Source organism: Helianthus annuus, chromosome 4 (genome assembly GCF_002127325.2).
Source record: "Helianthus annuus cultivar XRQ/B chromosome 4, HanXRQr2.0-SUNRISE, whole genome shotgun sequence".
Taxonomy (NCBI): domain Eukaryota; kingdom Viridiplantae; phylum Streptophyta; class Magnoliopsida; order Asterales; family Asteraceae; genus Helianthus; species Helianthus annuus.
The window spans coordinates 195576108-195583452 of NC_035436.2; positions in this window are offsets into that span (position 1 = coordinate 195576108).

A 7345-nucleotide genomic window follows, 5' to 3' on the forward strand; every position below is an offset into this window, starting at 1 on the left:
CCAATTGTATTACCAGTTGTAATATTTGTAGATGCATTCGTATTTAAGATGGCTGAAACACCTGTAATTAACATGATTAAATTATTTATAAAGATGTACATAAAATAAAACTTTATGAAATATAAATCGATATTTAAATTAACGACATTACCGTTAGAAATGTTTTCCTCTCCTTTGTTGTAAGATTCAGATGAAAACTCGTTTTTTTCTTTTAGACATTCCTGAAATTATAATGTGATACGATTTAAGAATGCGACAATCCAAAACTGTAATAAAGTTTAAATGTATTTAAGTATGAGATTCTAAACATTCTTATGTATTAGATAGTAATTGATACGTCAATTGTATTTTCCTAAATTAACATTATACAACCACAATATAAATGCATCACAAAAATTAAAAAAATTACAAACAGAAACAAAACACAAATGAGGTCAATACATAACTTCAAATGCTGTATTAAACCAATGAAAAAAGAAAATATAATAAGGTCTTTAGTTATTCAGTTTCAGATAGGATATAAGATGAAGAACTTGAAACAATAATATAAAAATTTTTAAACTATAGGCGACATAGTGGTTTCGATAAATAAAGCTCCTTTAGGACCGATGTAGTCATCAACATGTTGTAGGTACTCAAAAGAGTCGTTGGAAAGGTCAACTTCAACAATATCACCCCAAATGCTTGTTATGAGCCACTTGTTGTCTTGAATTATATTATTCCTTCGACGCCTTTCAAGATAATCAACAACATGAGGCGTATTGAAAGAAAACACCTTGACCCAAGCCTCATCTTCAAATTTGAACAAATCAGCATATAGGTTTTCAGACCGTCCAACAACAATGACGTGCAGCTTCATTTCAATGCTCAAAAAATGTCCTTGCCAAGGATTCAAATCCAAAACCTCGGGAAAAGGAATTGTGCTGTAAGTTTCGGAAACAACGTCGAAAGCTACCATGTGTCTCTCACCTGGTGGAAACCAATAATTGGAAACCATAAAATAAATGCTTCTACCAGAATAAATTCCGGGAAACCATGAATAATATGTTGAAGCATAATTAGTGACGTTCAATGAATTTATCTTTCTCCGTGACTCACGACGACGTGAGTAAACTCGTGCGTTAAGAACATTACGGTAACGATTGATGTGGAGAACTTTGAGATCGTTCGAGTCGTCAAAGTACATTCCACCAGTAGCAGCGTTTCGCTCAAAATTACGATCAAAGTAGTCATCGACCAAAATTTTAAAGCGCCTTGTTGTTGGATTCCAAAGAATGAGCTCACACATCCTTTCATTGCAAATTAATAGCAGACCTTTAAAGGACGCTAAAACACGTAAGTATGAAGGATGGACATTAGATGGAGAAATTATAGTTTTGCTTGTATCGGCTTGCAAATTACCCCCTACTATGTTGCCAACAACAATTGTGTTATCTTTTAAGGAAAGAAGCTTCTTTTGTAGCGAACTTATAATTCGCCTAGAATGCATAATCTCAAAATTATTATTTGACAGTTCATCACGAAAAAAATTAGATAGACACTTGAAACGGCCGATAGCTTTTGCAGGCAGCCTCATGAAAATTTCGTCCACAATCAATTCAGACCCAAGCTTCTCCATTTTATGATATAATTTTGCTACAATAGAAGATATAAGAAATTAAAAAAAAAGTTTATGTATATGTTAAAAAAATATTATCCATTATTTCATGCTATGATTACACAATAAATTTTTAATTCAAACTTATTATGTGTAACAATAAAAGAAATTAAATATAATATCAAAAACACGTAACCATCTTTAAATTTGTATTACAACATATAAGAACGTTAATTAAAAATCTCTAAAATGGTATCAAAAGATATAATAACGTTAATTTAACTTGTTAATTTAAACACTATATGTATGTATAATAATGTTATTAGTACAATGAAAGAATGAACAACAAAAACAAATTGTAATTGTAATACACATTAAAAGTTTATGTATATGTTACAATAGATATAACAGTAGAAGATATAACATATCAAATAATTTAATTTATGTATATGTTAAAATAACCTAATAAAAATATTTATATATGCTTATAGACGAAAATTTTATAATATTCAGTTATTATGTGTAACAATAAACGAAATTAACTATAACCGGAGACAATTACATGGTATAAAAATAAAAAGCAATAAGATTCAAAAATATCTAGTAACTATTATTTATTTTAAAGTTATTATGTGTAACAATAAACGGAATTAACTATAACCGGAGACAATTACATGGTATAAAAATAAAAAGCAATAAGATTCAAAATTATCAACATTGGGTGTCATATACGCATGAAAGTTAATACTTCCGTATAACAATTTAAATTGTAATCTGGAAATAAGAGGTAGACTGAATACTAATACTAATAAGAGTACATGATCATGTAAGTTTTATTAGAAAAAAAAAACATTGTTATAAAGAAAAAAAACTAACAGATGAAAAGAAATCAGAATATATTAGGTTGATATTAACAGACAATCGATGAATGATGAAATAGATAATAGCCATACCTTTGATCGTGTAGAATGGATTGACAGAAACTCTAAATGTTAGATGTGAATGAAACACAATGAAAGAAAGGTATTTATAATAGATGATGGGTTTGAAATTTTATCAATCAATTTTCAAATTTTAAATTTGGTTATGAAAATTTACTAAAATACTCAAATCAAGGTGATCGAATTTCTTTGATTTAGCAGTTCCCAAAAATAATGTAAACGTTAATTTATGGTAATATAAAAAGTTATTTTTGAAACTTTAAAAGTTAAACATATTATGTAAAATTTTACATCATAATAATAGATTCTAAATTTGTAAACATATTTATCATCTCATTTAAAAACTAAAAATATGTATGGCATATCCATTGCTAAATATAAACGAAATCAAAAAATTAGAAATAATAATTACAATAGTTTGTTTAATTTACAAAGTAAACACGTTATTCTTTTTTTTTTTAAATTCAATTTGTTTGTTTTTAAAAAGATATTAAATTGAAAATTCAATTTGTTTGTGTAAAAAAAAATTAATGTCTCTTTATTGATCAAATAAAACAATGTATCAGAATAACTTGTTTCAAAACTATGCTTGTAAAGTATGTTGTAAAAATATTAGGTGTATTGTATGTAAAATCATAAATGTTTAAATTGCTTATATTTATGCTTATAATTATAATGTCTTTAGATAAATAATGAAACATTTAAAAAGAAATAATATGTACTGGATGTATTAATTTCATTTCAAAAATCGATTAACTTTAATTAATACCTTTAACTAACATGGCTTCGTATGATTATTGCAAGTTAATGTTTACGTTGATAAGTAACATTCATGTTGATAATATATATTATTAGTTGCATAAGAAAACCCAATAACGCTTCATATAAACAAAATGGTGTAATCAAGTTCTAGACAATTAGATTTAAAAGATCAAAGAGTAGCATACAAAAACATACAATAATACTAAAGTTCTAAGGTACTTGTTCAATACACAAAAGTTAACCAACCAACAAAAGTTTAGTTCATGTCAACCACCACTTAACTTAGAAATACAAATATCTAAAGTTTTACTAACCGGATCGGACGTTTTTCAATATTATGGTGTTTTTCGAAGTAACAAAGGTGAAATCAAGCATCATACCATCAATCAATTTGTTGTCATCCATAAATTTTTGCCAGTTTTCGACAGAATAACGGTTCGCAGTTCCGTTTTTTCAGTCTTGGCTGTGTAAACAACAACATGACCTTCCAAGTTCTGAACTTTCAATGAATGTCTCTTCTTCTTGAACCCAGCTCGATTAGCAACTTGGACGGGAAGACGCTGCATTTAAAACACAGCTTGCTTAGCAACATACATTAAAAATAAACGATATTTAAAATTAATTAATAATTAAAAAAAATGTATATCAAATTTTAATATACGAAAAATCATACCAGCCTATATTCTCCTTTTCGAGTAAAGTCGAAATTTTCCTTATCCGTGTTAACATTCCTTGTTTGAACTTTCTTCGGCAGGCTATGCTTCTTCACTTGTTTAATCTTTTTATCCTGCTGGATGTTAAAAAAATATACTAACTACTTATAATCGTAAAAAAATAAAAATAGTATCATACACAAAAATGAGCCTATTGAAATACATGGTGATACTTAACACGGATACATACCTTTAGAGTGCAATCAACAACATCTCCTTTCGTTTTCATTGGTTTGAAAACTTCTTTGTTAATCATGATACCTTTTCCTTTATGAATGTCAGGTAGCTTCGTCGATACACATATCAATCAAATTATTATAAATAAAACACTTTATTATGTGACATCCTTAAATTCATTATGAACTGTAACCATTATAAATAATTATAGCAAATACAACATTACCTTGTTTACTGTTGTTTGTTCATGTCGGATGATTTGGCCAGAATGTATACCATATGCCTATCAAAAAAACAATTCTGGATAATTATTTAATAAAATCAGGTGTATATAACAAAAAAAGATAAATACCTTGTCTAACTCATCAACAAATTGACCATGACTTATTTCAACAACCTCATCATCATCGACTGAATCAACTATGTCACTCAAAACAACAGGAATACAATCACGATAAACTGATAATTGAAAGGAAACGTTATCAATCTTATTAAAGATCAATAAATCTTCATCAAAGATTTTAAGCCTTTCGCAAAGAGTAGGCCATCCGTCCGTGAATGCATAGCAGTTATGTATTTTAGCAGATTCCACACTCCAGCGAGTACCAGTAGCTAGTATTTGATATGTGCCGTTTAGAGGTTGTTTTTGAAAAAACTTTTTAATGAAAGCATCTGGAATTACCTGTATTAAATGGAAAAAAAAACTTACCACGCATGTTGATTCATTATAGTAAACAGAACTAATACTATAATGTAACATAAATATATACTAAATAACATGTATACAGTTAGATTAATAATGTGCAAAAGGAAATAAATATACATACAGTTAAGCCCAATTGTGTGTATCGCTGATATGTGAAATACGATTGACCGCATATACCGTCAATAAAAAACGACAGTTCAAACACATCATGTAGAATATACTTGAAAACCAAGAGTGAATCCTTTGGCAATTGAAGGCCTTTAACAACTACTGCCCAACCATCAGGCAAAGCCGGTCTAGACTCTAATGTTTTCATAGTTACGGTCCAAGACTTACCACATTCATGAAGTATCTTGAGATGAATACGTGGCCATGGACGACCCCAATGTTTATAAACAAAACGGAGAGGTAACTCTTGAATACAAAGATATTACTATTAAGTATATAATGAAGTTAAATAAATATTATATGAATTTGGGTACTAAACATCATATTATTCAGTAAAATGTAAATAATCATACCAGCTTTAAAGAGTTTGGATCTTCTAGGATCTTCACAAACGAAACATTCATGATTTCACCTGAATTTTTAACATATATATATTTTTATTACATCTTAACATATCAAATTGAATTCATGAAAAAACCAAATGTATATGGTTAAGAAATATACATTTTCTTTCTTATTACAGTCAATCCGATAACTAACTTGTAAGAATCTGAAATTTATTGTTCTTATAAAAGATTCTATGAGATTTTAAGTGAATGACTAAATATCGAATCATCAATGTCCGATTATGTCTAAATTACGGTTGGTATCTAAACAAAAGTTGAACAAAGCATAACAAAAGATAACTACAAACACTTAATTTCAGACAATTAAAGACTGAATCTTACAAACACAAAACTATAAACGGTTTACATTTTCGTTATAAACCATTATAATAAATAATAATATCCTTAAACAGTTAATTATAAACCATTACAATCAATCTTATAACTATCTATAATGATTTTGAAATATAAAGTTCTAATAACAGTATCTATGAAATTCTAAGTGAATGATTAAACATCGAATAATCATTGTCCGTTTATGTCCTCCGTAAATGATTGGTATATATATATATAATGAAGAAAGCATAACAAATAACAACTACGAACAATAAATCTCAAATTATTTATCAACAATCAACGATTGGAACGATTAAGTAACAAAATAAAGGAAAAAACTAAATGAAGTGGAATGTTATTACCTTTAGATGAGGAATCCATCTAAGAAACCAGCGACGGCAAGCTTAAGAACGATGAAAAGGGATAATATCGGAGCCCTAGTTTCCGTCGCCGATGAAGTGACTGGTGGTGATAATTTGAGACATGCTATGATGGTATAGGTTGCTATGTAATGATGATAGACTGTATTTTAAACAACCGTCATTTGTAATATTACATAAACAACCCACAAACTTTTAAAAATGACGATAATAAATTGGATTTAAATATAACTTACAACAACACCATTTTATGTTATAATATATGTTTATAAATATTTAAGCAAGTGTGAAATTATTATTATTATTACATATTTTATTAAATTAGTATATTGTTAACTGTTTTTTACATTTATGTATTAAATTTATCATTTTTTATCAACTTACAATAAATATGTTAAAGATGTTAATAGTAACAGAATATTATATATAACAATTAAGTATATTTTTTTTTTCAATCATGAATATTGAGGGTTAGGATATTTCAAATTAAATTATGACAAATCTTTATACAAAATCTAAATTAACATTGAATATTTCAAGCGTGAATACTCAGATGTTGTCGATCTATCTTTAAAAACACAAAAATAAACGGATATATATTAATAAAAGAACACATGGGTTAATAAACAATAAAAAAGTTTGTATGAGTAATAAATAGCAAATTTTTAATAATAATGAGAACAAATTATTTTTTCATTCTGTATCATAAAATAATTTAACCAACACCTCCTTCATTAAATTCTTGTTTAACATCTCTTAAATGTTATGTCACACCCCCTAAAATACCACTTAGGGAGTGTCCCTGATAGGCGTGTGACGTACCAGCAATGAGCCACTAATTACATAGAACCCACACATGTTTCGAAAATAAAGTTCTTGATTAACAATAAAACACCATCCAAGTTCAAAAGAAAACCAAAGTATTCAGCGGAAGCAAAGCCAAACGAAGTTAAATAGTTTAAAACCAATATAAGGTATCAACAAATCAGAACACAAATCCCTCCAATCGACCCATGAGACTCCAGCTACTCCAGACAGCAAGTTCCAATGCAACAGCTAACGACCTACAAGCATGCAAACAAGTGTGTCAGACTACGCTGGTGAGTTCAAGGTTTTGTTACCGAGTTTAGTTTATCAGATGTATATACAAAACAGTTTATCAATTTGATTTGATGTTGT